The following is a 20,383-nucleotide window of genomic DNA, read 5'->3' as shown; positions in this document are numbered from 1 at the left end:
TTACCAAAATATTTCAATTTTGGGGTCATTTTTATTATTTTTATTTTTGAACCACAACAGGCCTGGAAGCCCGATTACAGTGGTGAACTACATCACAGAACACCCAGGCTTGAGAAACATCATATTTTAATTTTGTGTTCTCACTTTGACCACTTCACTACGGAGACCGCCAACGAGTTGTAATTAATTCACTATTAGAAAATGGGAAACAAATTGTAGTAGAGCGGGGTGTGAACACTGCGAACCTCAGACCTCTGATCCGTGAGTCCGCGACGCTGGCCACGGGACCACAACCCGGTTCAAAACAATTATTATTATTACAATATTTTGAGTTTGTCCAAATGTTCATAGACAAAATACTAGATTTCACCCCCTAGGGAGTATTTTGTCTACAAACATTTTGACAAACTCAAAATATTGTACCTCTATTCTGGTGGCACACATATGTACTACGTTGTTCTAGGTACGCTATAAAGCGTTAAGAGGGAACACGGTCTGACTTTTCTTAATACGAACGTATTCCTGTATTTTCTCCCTGGATTATGTGAAACAGTAGTGTTTTTTTGCATTATTATGTGGATTCATCGTTCACTATGGTAAAGAGGACCATCCAAAAACTGTAGACGTTCTTAGTTTTATCTGCCGTCTTCGGACGTACCATATTTAAATATAATAACTATTTTTTAAAAATGCAAAAATTACCGACATCATATTTTATTGTAATACTCTTTCATAATTGTATCTTAATTGTCGGCCTCGTGGCGTAATGGTCATCGCGTTTTTCTACCATGTGAGAGGTCTCGGGTTCAATTCCCGACATGGTTGATATGAAATTTATGTATTTGAAATATATTTTAAAATGTGTTTTCACACCAGAATATTTTATAGTCCCTGGACTAGTACCTAAAGCGTAAGACTGATTATCTTACCTTTATGCAACAAAAATGATACGCTGCGATTAGTGTACCAATACAGTGCCCTGTGCAGAATTAGGGATGAAAAGGGAATGATGATGATGATTCTTTTTTAAAACAAAAAAATATCGGTTCTGTGGTGGAAAATCGGATTAACGAGCAACGAGAAAGTGACAAAAACAATGTTTATGTACCTATTCATCAAAATTCTCAGCGACCGCGTATACTTTTAGTTTTGACAATTTAATTTAATGTCGTACATCTGAATCATACATGTGCGACTCTCTGTACGTTAATATTTCCACACCAGTGTGTTAATATTCGACATTTGGTACGAATTTTGCAAACGAATGGTCAGCAATCATAAAAGTGGAGCATATGGACCTAACAGCCATTCACTATCCGCGGTGCACAGCAGATATGCATTAAACAAGAGAACTCCTATTGCGGCCGCAATCCAAATTACTGCATTACTAAACGACAAAATGCATGAATAAGCCAAGTACTTGGGAACAATTGTTCGGGCACGGGTGCTTTTGGATATTAGTGTTTTACATATTTTAGTGTTTTCAGTAGACGATGCTATTCTGTATAAGTTATTATCTGGGGGGTAGAAAGTGGTTCATTTAATTATTTTTTTGATTTTAACTAATGGTGATCGAAACATCTTATAAAAATTCTTATGACCTAAGGCTCAAATATCAGTGATACTAATAGCTGTGACCCTTAAATTAAAAGGTGGGTCGCTATGACCAAAAACGCAATGGATAGACTTGTCAAGGTATCTTAGGATCAAAGTATTGCCAAAAATACAAATGTTCATCTCGTCAAAACTCTCATTTCCTCCACATTTCTCTACAATGACTGAGACAGAAAAAATCATATGTTTAAAGATCATGTCAAATCTTAAATATGTTATATGCAACAACTTTAAGGAACAACAAACCAAAATGATATAAACAGACTACAATGACAGCAAAATAAAATATTGATGCTAGTATATGACCTCCCTTCAACTAAAGAAACTTTAAAAAAATTAAGCAATTATATTTTAATGAACTTTTTCAACTTAAATCTTTAAAATGTATTCATAATTTAGCCATTGATATCAGTAGACAAACTTGAAAAAAAATGTAATTAACATGAACACAATACAAGAATATCAGAATAATATCACATACAACATTCCTTATACAATAAACTACCAGACAAAACTAAACTCAGAATAACATTTTAATAGATATAAAAAATATTATTTTCAACAACAGCGTATGAATGATAAATTATATGTTATTTTCAAATGATGAATATTATAATCCGTAAGCGTCAATAAATAAAATTTCAAATAAAAAAAAGCAGAAACATGGTCATTGAGAGAATCAGAGAGACAAAAGATTGATGCCCTCGAAATGTGGTACTAGAGAAGAATGCTCCTGATTCCATGGACGGTGGTGCATACAAATGTGTAAATATTGGAGACTGACTGTCAGCTGCTGCAGGCGAATTATATCATATTTTAGACACATCGCCAGGAGAGGACCAGACAGCCTCGAAAAGCTAGTTGTGATGGACGGAGTGGAGAGAAGAAGGTCCAGAGGTTGCTAACCTGCCCGATTGAGCTTCTTAGTTTAATCTATGTTGGAGTCTTCGGTGACTAGTGCTCTTCGCTCTGCTCAGAACAGAACTACCCGAAGGCAGACCACAAAAAGAATGACTGAGTTCACCGCCATCCTCAGTCATGAGGGAAAGAACGAGAATAAACAATTTGCTTCATATGGCCACACTGATGATTAAATGTCAAATTACGTTATTTTTTTAACAAATTTTTTGTAGACAAAACTCAAAACTCTTATTGTTGATAAAACCTGCTAGTCTAAAAATAAGTATAAAAATTGAAAAATATTTTTAAGCTTTGCCTAGTATGTAGAAGAAATAATTCGGTCAGAATACCACCCGCTTTGATAAAAGTTTCAGCTCTTCGACTTCACAGAGGTCATCAGATTAAAGAATTTAAGGAATATAGGAGGAGGGTCGGGTTGTGGTCGTGTGGCTAGTGTCTCGGACTCACGGACCAAAGGTCTGTAGTTCGAATCCTACTCTACCCCAACTTGATTCCATTTTCTAATAGTGAGTTATTTACAACTCGTTGAAAATGGCCCTCAAAATGAAATATTTGGGTAAATCATAAGAACGCAAATATTTCTTTTTTTTATATAAAAAAAAAAAAAAACATAAGCAAAATGGTGAATGTTACACAGTGTGTAAAGTGGTCACTTAAACCAGGCATTAACAAGGCTTATTACCTGTCATTGGCTGGTTTAAGTGGCCACTTTACACACTGTGTTATATACACCATTTTTCCAATGATAACATTACATCAACTCTTCCATCTGTCGACTTTTGTGAAGAAAAGAGCTGAAACCTTTTTTGTGTGGGTGAGATTCATCCGGCTGAACCATTCACCTACTAGGCAACGCTAGTAATGAATTTTGAATTTTTTACAATTTAGTTTAAACGATTTCAATGTAGATGTTTAAACATAGGCAGAATGAATAGAGTGAATGTTACAGTGTATAAAGTGGCCACTTAAACCAGCCAAGGACTGATCACAAGCTTTGTAAATGCCTAGACGTTCATCTCAAAAATGTTTTTCTCCTCTGTTTCAACAAATTTAGATTTAAAAAATAAATGCTATCACTTAATGCAAATATTTCAAAAACGCCTAAAAATGCGTTTGCTTTATCGCGTATCATCTATGTTATATATGTTATCAGTTGCATACTTTGAATGCAAATCGTTTGTCACGGCAGTGATTTACGATCGCCTTGCAATTTCCTTATAATCTGATAATGGCAAAATCGCAAAGTTCTAATGATGATGACAGCTCAATCCGTGTTGACATTGACATGGCAGACGACACTACGGCCAATTTAGTGGTGACACTTCCTTTGTACCGACATCAATCAGGGTCTGCGAATATAAACCGAGGCATTAAAATTGCTTGTAACAAAAGAGAAAGGATCTCGCAGACGTCAAATTATTCCTAGGATGAATGCCTTTATTATTTCTCCTGTCAACAGTTTTTCAATCGTTATGTAGGGTTGCCACCTATATAAGAACAGTAACAAATTAAGTAGTCATATTTATTATCCATACTTACATATACATATTATAAATGTGAAATTGTGTTTGTTTGTGTTTTCTTCACGTCTCAACAGAGCAAACGATTGACAGATTTTTTGCAGAGGGATAGCCGTAGAGGAAAGAAGTAAAATAGGATACCTATTTTCATCCGGATTTTTTTATTTGAAATTCATTTCTTTATAAACTCTTGCGGATAAAATTTATTTAAAAAATACATTTTTTGTATTTTAAATTCATGTTCTTTTGTTAATGATAATATTTTAAACGTTTTTTGGAAAAAAAAATCCGAGTGTTTTGTTTAGTTTTTGCTGGCAGTTTATTGTATAATTTAAGTCCCTGGTTTATTAGTCTCGAATGTCCTTGTCTCATTTTGAAATATTTATGTGATATTTTTCTGATATTCTCGTTTAATGTCCATATTTATGATTTTTTTTTTAAAGTTTAAATTCTTCGTCTACAATTACTTCTGTGGCTAATGTATGGCGTAATTTTAAGGATTCTAGTTGAAAAATTTTAGTTTTATTTAATTGTTCAGTTTGTTTAAATAGTATCAAGTTGCTGTTAGATAAGGGAAAAAACTAAAATGAAAAAGATATATGATGTTTCAACAATGAGCAACATTATTTGAAAATGAGTAGGCAATAAAGTAGGAGGTCAAAAATAATAAATTTATTTGACTTGTTTTATTTATGGTTACTTTAATTTGCTTTTCGTTTTGGTTTTGTATTAGAATTTTTGATTTATGAACAGAATACCAATGTAAAGTCGCCGTAAACTAATGAATCGTATTTTTTCATAGCGATAGATAAAATTATATTGGAAATACTAGCAATAAATTAAATCAAGTGTTTTAAATATAATCTTTTAGTTTCGTTTTAAAATAAAAAACCTTTGGGCCAAATATTAAAGTTTCAGGTACAAGTCCAAGGACTTTAAAATATTCTAGTGTAAAACGTAAAAAAAAATTACTTTCACAGTTCATTAAAACAATTACTAAACAGAAAATGTTCAAAAAGGCTATAAAAAAGTGGGTAGTGGAGCTGGTAGAAGTTAAATGGATTGTCTCATTCGCCCAAACCAATATTGAATAAACTGCTTCACAAATGTATAGTTTATGTTATGGTTTTGTCCTTTTATTGTGTGTTTTAAAAATACATATTTTATAAAACACTGCTAACATTTTGTTAATTATCTTTGTATAGTAAGTCTTCTTTGTATATTCCCAGATGTAAAAATATTTTTAAAAGTATATTGTTAAGCGTTCTCGGCGCGGGTAACAGTGAGGTCACATTATTTTTATTATTAATCATTGTTTATTATAGGGAAAAAAATTAAAAGATAAATAAAAATTAAATATTACAAAATCAAGACGAAAATATTCTCATCGTTTTATTTGAGCAAAACTAAACAAAATATCAGAAAAGTTAGAAAAACTAGACAATAGAATAAATCTTATTGGCAACCCTGTTTTGTATCATCTCTTCTTATCATTATTTAAATAGTATCCTTGTGAAATATAGTATTTGAATGTCAAAACCAAGTTGCAATGATAATTAATTAACGTTGACAAAAATGTTCCTGGAAGCGGGAGATATTTAATGACGTAGGTGTTGTGTATTCATAATAATACAAGTACCTACTTAAATACATACAAAAGCTTGTTGTCAAGTGTAATATTTTCAGATTATAATTTTTTTTAATTTTTAAGAATTTTTAGGATAAATTATCATCATTCCCTTCCCACACCTAATGGCGCATAGAACACTGGATTGGTACACCAATCGCAGCGTATCTTGATCACTTTTGTTACTTGAAGGAAACGTGATCAGCCTTACGCTTCAAGTACCATTCCAGGGACAATGAAACTTTACTGATTAGTTAAGATTAATAATTAAAGTAAACGTGGACACAATACGAGAATATCAAAAAATTTCATTTCAAACATTCTAAAATGAGATAAAGATAGAAAGTGAACCAAGGATTGAAATTACATAATAAACTACCAGACAAAACTAAACAAAAAAAACGGACAACCTTTACAAAAGATGCAATAACTTAAGGGTCCAGTATTAAATGATTAATCAAATTAAAATTAACAACAACCTAAAAATGAACTCACTGCCGGGATGTTTATGATAAAAAAAATTACTCGCTAATCAACGGGTTAGTTATCATTCCCTTTTTGTACCCTGTGGTACATGAGTCGGCCTCCGTGGTGTAGTGGTCAAGACGCTTGACTCACGCATGGAAGGTTCCGGGTTCGATTCCCGGTGAGAACACAAAAATTAAAATGTGATTTTTCTCAAGCCTGGGTGCTCTGTGATGTAATTCACCACTGTAATTAGGCCTCCTGGCCTATTGTGGTGCAAAAAAAAAAAAAAATGTAAAAAAAAAAAAAAAAATGAGGCACGATATTTTTGTATCAAATACAGCATATCTGTAATACAAAGTTAAGGTAATCAATCATTCGTACGCTTAAGGTGCCAATCCAGGTACATTAAAATATTGCAGAGATAGCACTCCGTAAAAGAACTGTCAGATCAAAAACACTCGTCCGGAATTCTAATGCTATTTCAAATACAGAACTGTTTCTTCATCCGCCCGGACAGGATGCATTGTCTACTTGGTCTAGATTTAATAAAAAAAAACGAAATTATCAGTTAGATTTTTCAGAGACCATTAAATTACACTCGATAGTCGATATTAAGGATACGAAAATAAGTACGCAAAATAAAATAATTCGATTGCGTGCGGTGATGTGACATCGTACTACCACATACGAAAGAAGAAATAATTTAAAGTCATACATTAGAAAACAAAAAAAGGAAACTCGCTGGTCAATAATTCATTTTCAATAATTTATAAAAATAAATTTAAAATCTTAAAAACGCCGGTCATCTTACATGCGTGCATCCCCTGTCGCTGTCAATAACTGACTTTATCTTTTTCACACCGGCCACAGAATAGCGTCTCTGTCTTCCTTGTTATGAGTTTTTTATTCGTTCTCTGTATTATACTGATTTAAAGCTGTTTTGGAGTCACATTCAGTCTTCCGTTAATCCGTCGTGGAAATGTATATTTGAAGATTATTAAAAAAATAAAATTCATCATTTTAAAAATAAGAGAGAGATGTCAAGGCTTCTATCGTATGTAGACTATTGTGACATCACGGCTATATTGGAGTTAACCTTTACCGTACTGAAACTCCAAAAATTACGCCGGTTCTGAAGGGGTCTGAAATTACCCCAATGTACCTATTCATATTCATATAGAACAAAATATTACGCATTTCATCCCGTCGCATGGTCCCATCTGGTCTGCACAGGGTAGCGTATCTCACCGAATGAACCTTCTAAGAAATAGTCATGCAACAGTACGTGGCAGTCAAGGTTTCTCAAATATGGGTGCAAAAAATATTTGAAATTATTTTTTTTGTTTTACTTTTATGTTTTAATGTTAGCACAAAATGAATTATTAATGGTTTTTTTTAAATACCTAACATTTTGATTTATATTTCCTCAATTTGCACCCAGTTGTGCATATAATAATGTTTTGATAATTTATATAGCGCCATTTTTGTAAAAATCACCTCAAGGGCGCTGTACAATGAATAAATATCCCAACACGTCTTGCAGCTACAGAGCGCATGGACTGTTGGGATTCTAGCATAGGGCATTGTTTTGGCACGAATTGCAGCGTATGTGTATATTTTTGTCATGTGAAAGGTAAGGTGATCAGTTTTACGATTTAGGTGCCAGTTCAATATTTTCCAAACCCTCTTTTTTACCGGTATAACTAAATATCTAACGCTCTTAAATATTTTATACATATTATTTTTTTAGGTAAAATATTACAGATTTCACATTATACACCACGTTCCGGTAAAAAAACAATATTTCGTTAAAGGTCTGAAATAAAGAAATGTAAAATAAAATTTTAATTAAAAATAAGTGCACACATAAATAGTGAAGCAAGGGTTTTCACATATTATTTATATTGTTATGTATTACATTACATTATATTTGTTTATAATATATCGAGGGTTGAAAGTAAAAAAATACTATGCAACATGTACCAACGTAACAAAAGAGCCAATTAAAGTTTTTTTTTGAATAAAGAACACAATATAAATTATTATACGGCCATTCAATGAACATAAATAAATAAAATCGCAATTATTGGTTTTATACGTTATTTTTTGTATCTTGAAATAAAAAGGCAGAAAATAAATTATTATCCGGCCATTTTATTACTAGAAATTAAAAAAAACTGCAACAATGGGTTTTATGAGTAAAATAATAGGTACATTTTTTAGAACCGTTTTAGAAACACTACCATAAGATCAATGCAGGTTGCTGATAATGTGCAAGTGGCAAATGACGAATGACTGAAAGCTGAGACAGATGTTCGGTCAGAGTTAGCCAAACAGATAATACATTCGGTGCAATATGTCGGTCTTGCTCTATCGCTACTTTGCTAATAGCTACACTCCATATGTTAGAGTGAAACAAAAATCAGTGCAAATGTCGCGAAAAACTTACTTTTGTAACAAATTTATTTGGTAGCCGGAACACTCCTCAAAATGTACGTACTTGTACATGGTCTATTTCATAACGTGTCGGGTAGTAGCATTTACATTTTCAGGAGTTTACCGGTTGCAAGATGAATTTTAGGTGTCTAATTTATCTATTTTATTTTATATTATTTTATTCAATTAAGTTATTGAAAAATTAAAATAAAGAAAAAGATTTAAAATATTTTTCTGAAGAATACAGAAAATATGAAATTACTCGCTCCACTAATACTCAAGTTATTGAATTAAATGTGATTTCAGAGGGATACGAGTCCCCCGCTTCATTCCGGCTAGGTTAAAAAAGGTTAAACAATACATTCATTTAAACTTAAAACCCACTTGTTCTTTAAATCACTTGAATGAATCCGTACCATGTGACAACAAAATCATTTGTTTTAATTAAATTACAAATTTAAAACTTCAATCAAATTTATTTAAGTATATAATCCCTATGTAAACCACCCTTGAGGTATTATATTACGAAAATAGCGCTATATAAGTTATCTATAATAATAACAAAATCAATTTTATCGTTTTAAAATCATTTATTTAGCATTTATTTATTTATGGACTGTAAACTTACCTTTAATGAACATATTGATACTATGATTAACAAGTCACTAAAACTCTTGGGTTTTGTTAGCAGGACATCTAGTGACTTTACTGATATGTTCACGGTTAAAACATTATATTGCTCACTTGTTCGTCTTCTTTTAGAATATGCATCCGTTATCTGCTCTCCCTTTTATGTGGGCCGGATTAATCATATCGAATCGGTGCAACATCGTTTGCTAAGAAAAGTAGCATGGATGATTGGCCTCGAGAGGGGAGACTACACTAACGGAGAAATGGAGTCAATGTTTAAAATCTCAAGTCTTCAAAAACGTAGAAATAACATTGACACCATATTTATGTTTAATTTGCTGAATGGCTTAATTGATGTACCATCGTTACTGGAATAGGTGGCGTTCAATGTTCCGATCCGCCGGTTGCGAAATAATAATGTACTGTTCCTCGATCACTATGGCTTGCATGCACCAATGTCCCGATTGTGTCGTATTGTAAACTCGAGACAAGATCTGGACTTTTTTGGTGTAAGTTTTGTAGTTTTAAAAATTCACTAAAATAGACCGGATCGTGTCTTGAGGTAGTAATTTTTATTTTTTTGTCCTAGCTTTAATTTTATTTAGTTTTATTTTATTTTATTAGTGCCTGTATCTATTAAAAGAAATTGTATATACCATCGTAAGAATGGATTGCATAAGTCAGTCAAATAAATAAAAAAATAGCACCATAACCCTTAAAACGATAAAAAAAATATAATAATTTCTTGTGATCTCAGCCAGAACCCCATGGGTGAGGCAAATTTCCATCAATTACACTACGATGGCTGGTATTTCTACCCTTAGTGCGAAACAACTATCACAATTTCATAATAATCCCCTCGTAATGACGCAGATGGTATTTGAATCATCCGGGAGAAGTGATAAATCCTCCTTTTAATAAATCTACAGCTATGATAATTTCTAGACAAAAGGATTTATGCCAGTTTATAAAGATATTAAATTGAACGGATAAGATGTATTTGCAAGATATATTATACTTAGGCTGTCAAACTCATACGCCTTTGTGATTTATTCTATTTCCATTATGCGAACACTGCTTAAATGGGAAAGTATAGAGAATTCTTCTAATCTACTTCTATCAAATTCAGGCTCACATGGAGCTTTATAAAAATATAAATATTAAAACCCACGCTTAAACAGATGTTAAGTTCGATCGTGTACCTACAGTACAAATAAGGGTGAGTGGCGATGGTGTAACACAAGTCTACATAGAATACAAGAGTTGATATATGTCTCTTATTTATTTTAATTATGAAGCAGCATTTTGTGCAATCTTCAAATTGTCATTTTTACATCGGATTTGGAAAGAAAAATCTGTATAAATATGCTGAATATTAACAAAAAAAAATGTTTACATAGGTGAAGAATTGTAATACGAATGAACGTTATGGGAATACATATGTTTTACTGTATACGAAAGAGCACTGGAATGGAACTTATAACAAGGAAGATAAAGACGCTGTTCTGTGGCCGGTATTTGTGTGAAAGAGATAAAACGAAAAATTGATTTGTTAAAACAGTCGGTTATTGGCAGTAAGCAGGAGTACACGCTTGTTGTATAACTAGCGTATTCGTGATTTTTAATTATGTTGTAATTTTTATAAATTTTGGAAAAAGATTTGTTATACAGCGTGTCTTTTTGTTTTTTTTTTTTCAATTGTCTGAACCTAAGAATAATTTTATTTTGTTTTAGGTAACACGATGTTAGATCACCGCGTCTAAAATATTTTTTTAGCACAGCCTTTTTAGATTTAAAAGGCAAAACGTTTTTATTTTGATCATTTTTACTGTGGCTTTTATTTACTTTTTATAGCCGCAAGACTGTTGAACTATGAATTTCTTTTGGTAATATTCAAAAACAAAACGTGTGTTTTTATTTTGCTTACATTTACTGCAGATCACATTTAAAAATCGAAAAAGTGCTCATATATTCAATTTTTTTAATCAATTGACGCAGTTTTTTTTCGAAATTTTATTGGGAAACAAAAATATTCTAAAGCAATATCACTTTTAAATAAATGCCGTACTGGATACCAAAACTTGAATTTCAATAAATTGACATTTAAAATAAAGACCTCAGTTAATTTATTGTTATATTGATATTCAGGTTCTTTGTAGAATATAAAAAATCAAAGTCGTAATATTTGAAACGAAAATAAAATTAGAAACATTTATAAAAGAACAATGTTTTGAGTATGTCCAAAGGTTCACCCCTCATCTGATAGCCCGATACTTTGCGGGTCGGGACTTGGAGGGGGAATTTGCAAAATATAAACCCTCGCCTTCCACACAGTAGCCAGGCTCTTTATAAACCAGGGCTTGGAGGGCGAGAACTATTCACAAGAACCCATCACAATAGATATTTACAGGTCGCAGTGACGTCAGGAGCTTGCAAAGCACTAATCTCCCCCCTCCTCTAAAAATGTACACAGGCTGGATTTACTCCTTAAGGAGTAATTAAGATCTTTAAATTTTTGAGAAGGAAATATGGAAGTCTAGGTATTTACAGGGCTTATGACCTGTCATTGGGAGATTTGAGTTACCACTTTCTGATTATGTTTAAATATCTATATTTCCTCAACTTTTTCATCTATTGTGAAGTAAAAGAGCTGAAACCTTTATTGCAACTAATAAGAAAAGATTTTCCCTCTCTGTGTAAATCCAGCCTTTCTACAAGCTTTTGGATAAAATGAAAACATTGTTTATTAGACGTATTGGTATTAAAAGTATAAAAAATTATTAGTGTTTTTTTGCATTGGCTACTAGGTGAAATAATTCAGTCGGATTAATCTCACTCACATCAATAAAGGTTTCAGCTCTTGTATTTCACAAAAGTCAACAGATGGAAGAGTTCAGGAAAACATAGGCAGAATAGTAAGTGTTAAAGTGTATTTAGGGACCTTTGAAACTAGCCAATGATAGGCCATTAAATGTAAACCTGTAAATGCCTAGACTTCTATATTCTCTTCACATAAATGTTTTCCCCCCTCTGTTGCAACAAATTTAGATAAATTAACTAACTTGCTTAACCCAATGGTGATTATAAATTCACAATTTACTAAGAAGACGGGCATTTGTATTTTTTAGCGAAATGATTCATACTAGCAGTATTAGAGAAACCAACACATTACTCTGTAATTTTTAAAACTAATAAAATAACCTCAAAATAAAGAGCGGTTATTTTCAGTGTTCTGTGTAGATATGAATTTTGCAAACGCAAAAATGTTTGCGTGGCAGTGATTTTCAACAGCTCCTTAGCAGTCAGCTCATAATTTATGGTAAATATTTCCGCTAGTCTTGAATTTCCTTTTTGGTACTTTAGTATACAATAACGACTGCGTAAATTTTTCAGATCTTTCAGGCCTTCAGCGAGATCTTACAGGACTCGGGCGTGAAGTTCGCCAGCTCGGGGAAGAGAAAAAGATTTTGACGATTGTTATCGCTCGTATTTTTCTGTCTACGACTCGAACAAGCTACTTCTAAGAATTGCTACACGTTTGTTCGCTTAAAATACGTTTGAAAAACATTAAATATTTATTTAATGGAAAATTTGTTCGTTTCAATATACAAATAAATCTTCAATGGAGATCAAACAATCGTTTGACTACATTTGTATTCAACATACGAGTAAAATTGATTGACATCATTTATGTATATTTTTAGTACTCAAATACTCAAATAGAAACTTGAAATGCCTTAGCTTAGAGAACTAAAGCCTATCTTTAAAAAGCTAGTTTGAAAATTTAAACTATTAGTTTTTATTAAATATTATGTTCAAAATTTGCCTCGGTACCTTATCGCAGCACAAGGAACTGCAGTCATTAAATCCTTACTAAGAGGATTTAAACTTATTACGCATTTTATAATACTCTGGAATGCATCCAAAGAAACGCTTATATAGAATGCAATGATGTTGATATGTTAAGTAATAATTTTAATTTCATCGATTCTGTTTTAAAAAAAACATTGCAACTGTTTTTATTTCGGTTTGTGTATCATTTTATTCATTTTTTTGTCTGTATTGTTACATTTTATTTTTAAATATTTTCTGTATTTTTATTGATCGTAATTTGTCATGGTTATAAAAAAATATCTTTGGCGTTTGCATTTAAGAATAAATATAAAACTTTTTGATTTTACAACTAAACTTACTTTTTTACTTTTTATGTAGCACTAATTGAAAACATCATAGTTTTTGGTAATAAAATATTTTACTTAAAATAACTAATTGTATGACGTCACTCTTTATTATGTACACAAGAGTTGGTTTATATGTTTTTCCTTTACGTAATGAGAAACGATAATGTAAATAAATGTACTAAATTGAAATAAAAATTGTGTTTAGTTGTAATATTGTATACTTGTATTTTTTATCTAAATAAATAAACTTAACTAAACTTATAATGCCTAATTAAATGTGGTTTTTTTTCGTACTTAAGATTACTTTTATTCTTACTTTTGTCATTGTATCAGATATAATTATTATTCATTTGACCTGATTTTATTTTTTTCATTTTTACAATTATTTTGGCTTAGCACGTGCAGTCTAAAAACTCATAATAAGTTTGTAAATATGTAAAAATTTACAGTTAATTTGAAATGGACAAACTACCGTATTTTGCGGACAATAAGACGCATCAAACCAAAAGACGCACTATTCAATTTTTCTATAAATTTTTAAAAAAAATATTTTTTTTGACGATAAGACTATTGAACCATAAGACGCACTTCAATTTTCGGTTGAATTTTCAGAGTAAAAAAGTACGTCTTGTGGTCCGAAAAACAAACCTACCACTATATTAAGGCCTCCTAAAATCTTGTAGCCGAACAATTAAATACATAAAAAAGTGTGCTTTCTATATCTCAACAAAAACTCATATCACACTATTTTTTTTAGTAAGTATAAAAAAAACATTTTTAAATATTCAATTTAATTTAACTTTGAGATGACGACATTATAAACTTCTACACTTCTATCAAAATTAGTTAATAATCTCGCTGTCCAATAAAATTTCATTCACATCTCCTGATTATTTCTGATCAAAAACAAGTTGAAGGCATTTTATTTTTGACGTCTTCGTGAAACACTGAGATTTGATGAAAAACCGTCCATTTTATAATATTAATTAATTATTCGGCACAAAATGAATGCCGTATCTCTAATTGTATTATCTATTCAAATAATGCTTTTCTATTTGGATTAGCTATAATTTTCTTTTGGTTATTGAAAAATTCAAAAGATTAGCAAATAACGTAAAAGTCGGTTCCTGTAATTCTGTTTTGAAAATTATCGGTTTTCAAAGAACTAGTGTAGGTATTTTAATGTTTTCGGTGGGGAATGTTTGAATAATTATTTCATTGATCCTATAGTATTTTGATAAAAATACAATATAATTAGATATAATTTTAGATTGAATATAAACCAATTCTTATGGCAATTCAAGACGTTTTAGGCTAGGTTTTTCTCTTAGCAGTATGTTGCGAAGCGGTTGAAATCTTTTTGCATGTCATCGCAATCAGAAAGAGAGTTTATTGGACAGTAAATTTTCATATGGTCAGCAAACAAACTAAATTTACAATGGGGAAAACAAATGTTTTGATGGAAATGTTCAAATGGAAAAATCATTAATTTAATAATTTAACAGTAATGGGTCTAGATGAAATCCTTGTGGCACTCCTTAGATTATCTTAATAGGATTATATATAATATATGAAACATATGCTACGGAAAATGCAAGCTTTCAAAAAGAACCGTGAGTGTAGTTTGGAATAGCAGGCGCCACATTCAACAGTATGAAGGCTTTTTGGAGATCGGATATTAACTAAGTGAAAACCCAATGCCACTATTTGAATCAAGTAAATTAAGGTTAAAGTCTTAAGTTTGATTGCTTTATCAAAGTATATTTTTTTACTAAAAATATTTAAATACATTATGTATTTTTGTCGACCTAGTTAGGAAATGACGTAAGCATCGACTCCATACATAATACTCGTGTAGCGAATTAAGAAAACCACACAACAAGAGGCAGACATTGTATGTTGTTTTTCAAATACCATTTAACTACCTAAAAACTTTGATAGTGGGACATTAGTAACACGATTTAAGCGGAGTTTCTTACTAAGCACACACATAAAGTTACCACATCGTCGTTTGGTTACCGTTTCCAGAACTTGAATGGTAAGTCTAATCTGTCTGTTAACTTTGTCTTAAGTATTAAACGTTTTATTGTCGTATACCTTTAATTTACATTCACAAAACAAATGGCGAGCTGTAAAGTTTAAGGAGTAATGTAAACATTTCGGGTTTGCGTATAACTGAGTGAATTCGGGACCCATGGGTTTTCTCTGGGGAAATGTAGGTACTCATACAAATTGTCAACAGAGAAACGAACGAAAACTAGTGATGAGAGTAACCGGCAATCCAATTATTCGATAATCTTCATGGCAAATATTTTTTTTGTTTAGTTATCATACATACAAAAATGTCGTTCTATGTCGAGACAGTATACAAAATTATGGAAGCGATCATAGGTACAATTCAATAATATTTTACTGACAAGAGCACATTATTATTGATTGACGAATAATGAAATCAGGCGAGAGTGTAAATCTGAGTCAAGTATAATTAATATGATTAAGAAAGGGTCTCTGAGATGGTTTGGTCACGTAGAACGAATGAACGACAAAAAAATGGTAAAACAAGTATATATGGCGAAAATAAACGGTCACGTAAGACGAGGACGACCAAGGAAGACGTGGCATGATCAGACAAACCAAAATCTTAAGTCTGGTCATGTCAAAAGCAGACAGAACCGAAGGGTATGTATGACAAGATGTATGGATGTGGAAGAAGCTAGGAATGTTTACCAGAATAGACGTATATATATAGTTGGATAATTTATATAGCGCCATTTTTGTGAAAATCACCTCAAGGGCGCTGTACAATTAATAAATATCCCAGTACGTCTTGCAGCTACAGAGCGCATGGACGGTTGGGATTCTAGTTCCTCGTTAGACGTGTGTGGCGGTCCATTCTCTCTGCTTACCCCTACGGGGAAATAGCGTGATGGTAGTGGTAGTAGTAGTAGAACATTTAAGTTTGTACGTAAAAATTCTTGATGGAAGTTCATTGTAATTTATTATATAAATAAAAGACGAGTGATACTTTAATCCACAAATTTGAAATATCCAGTGACCGGTTTCATCGCTTTCGCGACATCTTCGAGACTGGATATTCCGAATTCGTGGATCAAAGTATCACTCTTCTTTTATTTATATAATAAATCAATATTATTATTATTATGAATAACTTATATAGCGCTGTTTTTGTAATATAATACCTCAAGGGCGCTTTACAAAGTGATTCCATAGATAAATAAATTTAATTGAAGCTTTTAGATTTGTCATTTGATTATACAATTTATTTTGTTAGCACATGCTACGGATTAAATCAAATGATTTAGAGAACAAGTGGGTTTTAAGCTTTTTCCGAAACATCACTTCACTCTCACAGCCTTGCACCTCTGCTGGAAGAGCATTCCATGCCCTGGGACCTGCGACCGCAAATGCACGTTCACTGAATTTAGTGTATAAATAAAATAACTTTGTCTCTCGCCGTAAACGTAGCTGATCTAAGCGTAAGACTCCTGTCAGCTTGTTCATCTCACAAACTAATTCTTACACGATACGTAATTTTATTCTAATACAATACGTTATTGAATAATGAATGGTTTCATAAAAAAATATTTTTCGATTCAATGATTTAAGTTGAATATGTGGTTTAATTTTTTGCTAAGTTAAGAATAGCAAATTTGTTCAATTACTTACTAGCATCTTACTTTTTTTTTAAATCTGTAAAGTGACGATTGAAGAAAAGAAGAGGAAATTTAAAATTTTATTTCATGTATTATAATTTAACATCTGTTTTTGTAGGAAGTTCAGCCCTACGGGAAATCAGTATAAAAAGTGTATTTTCATGCGCGGTAAAAAATAGATTATTAAATTGTACCGCAAAGTTTCTTGAAAACGTACGAAAAAAATAATAAGAATGATTTTAATAAAAACGAATCACTTTGAATGACGTCACTAGTTTTTCAAATTTCCGATTAAGGAAATCAACTTACCAATCAGTAGAACTCACCAAGAAGAAAGGGAAGAAAACTTGAGACGTCACACGCGGAGTAATTTCAAAATAGCAAAATTAAAAAAAATCATAGCGCTAATTATAGAATACATATTTTCATTTGTTTTAAATTGACTAAGTATAATATCAACAATATTTTGAGTTTGTCCAAATTTTTGTAGACAAGGACTGGATTTAACTCCCTAGAGAGCTGTTTATATTAACATATTACAACAGAGATGAAGAACATTTTAGAGAAGGTAATATAGAAGTCTAGGCATCTACAGGGCTTATGACCTGTCAGTGGCTGGTTTAAGTGGCCACTTTACACACTGTGTAACATTCACCATTCTACCCCTATTCGAACATTTATATTCCTTCAATTCTTTCATCTGTTGATGTTTGTGAAGTAAAAGAGCTGAAACTTTTATTTATGCGAGTGAGATTCATCTAATTGAATTATTACACCTACATACTAGGCAACGCCTGAAAATGTTACTTTTTCAATTTCTATACTTCTTCATGGACCAGGTGGATTTATCATCAATATTTTGAGTTTGTAAAATTTTTGTAGACAAGGACTGGAGGTCATAAGCCCTGTAGATGCCTTGACTTCTATATTACCTTCTCTTAAATGTTTTTCATCTCTGTTGTAATATGTTGACTAAGTATAATAGCCTATAAAAAAAAAAACAAAAAAACACTGTACTTCTTCACTGTTAATTACATTTTATTTATAAAAAGTCACCTCAAGGGCAGTTTACAATGTCGTACTTATACTAGTATTAAAACTCAATCGTTCTAAATATTTTCATTTTAAATTAGAATAATTCACTTTAAATTACAGTAATTTATGTGAATGCGTTTTTTGTTTACAACTAAAAACATTATATCATATTTTATATTATTTAGTCATGGTTTTCGCCATTCGAATCAAGATGGTGTTTATAGAATTGTAAAAATACACATTTTACAAGGAAAAGATAAACATAATCTTATAATTCTCGAATTAATTACTTTCCCTTCCTGAAACAATCACACAGTTAATGAAAACTGAAAGACTACATCCGGTTGCTTAAATAAACTTCAGGAAAGAACCTCACAAAATACATACAAACGCTCTTATGTCCGATAGAATGGAACCAATATTCCACTCCATAAAAAAAATATCTTAACTAAAGCTCTATTCTGAAAGCTTTAGCAACCGTTCCAAGGGTCAATCTTTTTGACTGGCAGCAATAAGTTGTATACTAGTTTTCTCTTTTGAAACAATTCAATTATATCATCCCCTAGTTTGGGGTTCATTCTACCGCTCGATGTCAACTAGAGTCATGAAAAATGTACAAAAAAACCTTCCCCCGAACCTTTGAGAAATGTCTGTCTGAGAAAAAAGTTAAGATGGCTTTTATGATGTTTTTTGTCAATACAATTTTTGAAAGATTTCAGTGATGCGGATTATTTTTTAATAAAGGGATGATCTTGTTTTCGTTTGTTTGCAACCATATTTAACCTTTTTGAACCTTTTTTATTTCTTGAATAAAAAAAAGAGCCGATTGAATGAAAAAATATTTTTAACTCTTAACATCCTAAATGAAAAGGATAGAATTTATAAAATCTTTGAACAAAGATGGAAAACAAGATTTTGTATGATTATAATATAATATATTAAATCCAACTTAAATCAAGTATCACATATTTTTTCATAAAAATAGGTAAAAAGGGCCAAACGCAACATGCGTTTATTTTAACAAACATTCCTAGCTTCTTCCACTTAATCTTGAACATGTCGAATATCAGCATAATCAAGAAACATGCAAAACAAGATTTATGCATGAATTATAATAGATTGTGGACCCGTGGCTATTATCGCGGACGCCGAAGCAGGAGGTTCTATGTTCGAATCATTCCCCCCTACCGCATCTTGTTTCTTATTATTTACAACTGAAAGAAAATAGCTTTGGAATTGATTTATTTGGCTAAATCATCGCATTACTAAAATATATTTTCAAAAAAAAAATGCAAAATGCTTAAACGCATAGATCGATTGGTATGGCGTTATATCCTCTCTTCTGTTCCTACTGAGAAATAGTCAAATATTTTTTGGAATAGTAGCAGATGCGTATAATTTGTGTTTTTGGAATAAATCTTGGTTCATTTCAATTTCACAAAAAATGCTAGTATAAAATATACTTGTGAATAAAATTTTCCACAATGATGAAACGCTTAGGATCTTATTATTAATGTTTTTGCATAGAACATAAAAACATTCGTTTTTTTGTATCTATAATTTAAAACTTTATAATGTAGCCTTGATGTAATTTATATTGACTGATTGAAATGTAGTAAGAAATCAACATTAATTTTGCAGCATCAATTAAGAAATGTCTCTTGGACGAGATTTCGTAAATAAAATATATTTTGCGAAGATAATTAAATTGGAAAAGTTTTCAAATAATATAAGCAAATGAGAAGTCGAATACTTATTAGAGAATCATCATTAATTTTCGGCAGTGCTCGTAAGATCATTTACTGAGTATCTTCAACTTTGGTTAAATTTTCGATTTGCAGACTTTGAGAACTTTAAATCGAAGTAAATTAATAATTGATTTACGCGACGGGTACCTTTAGTTTTACTTCTGATCATTTTGAATTTGTTACACAAATAGCGTTTTTTTCCGCCTCATGGCCTTTCTAGCCGGAGATCCTAGTTTGACAGAGAATTATTAACTATAGTACAAGACGCAACAGGCCAACTATCATTAGATCAACTATTTTTTTTATTCTTGAAATTCTAAAAATCAAAAATATAACGTAATGAAACGTCTGTGTATGAAATATTACCAGAACCCTGGAAAAGTGTTTTTAATTCGATGGCTAATCTCAGTCAAAAATAAGGAAATCAAGTGGTAGATATGGTGGTCCGGGGTTCGACTCCTGGCAAAATGGATGTGAAATATTGATGTTAAAGGTTTTCGAATTGCAACATTTCAACCAAACTCCAAAC

The sequence above is a fragment of the Micrasema longulum genome, unplaced genomic scaffold (assembly GCF_059751315.1).
Source record: "Micrasema longulum isolate JH-2025_06_02 unplaced genomic scaffold, ASM5975131v1 h1tg000852l, whole genome shotgun sequence".
Classification (NCBI taxonomy): Eukaryota; Metazoa; Arthropoda; class Insecta; order Trichoptera; family Brachycentridae; genus Micrasema; species Micrasema longulum.
Note: the sequence above shows the minus strand (reverse complement) of the source record.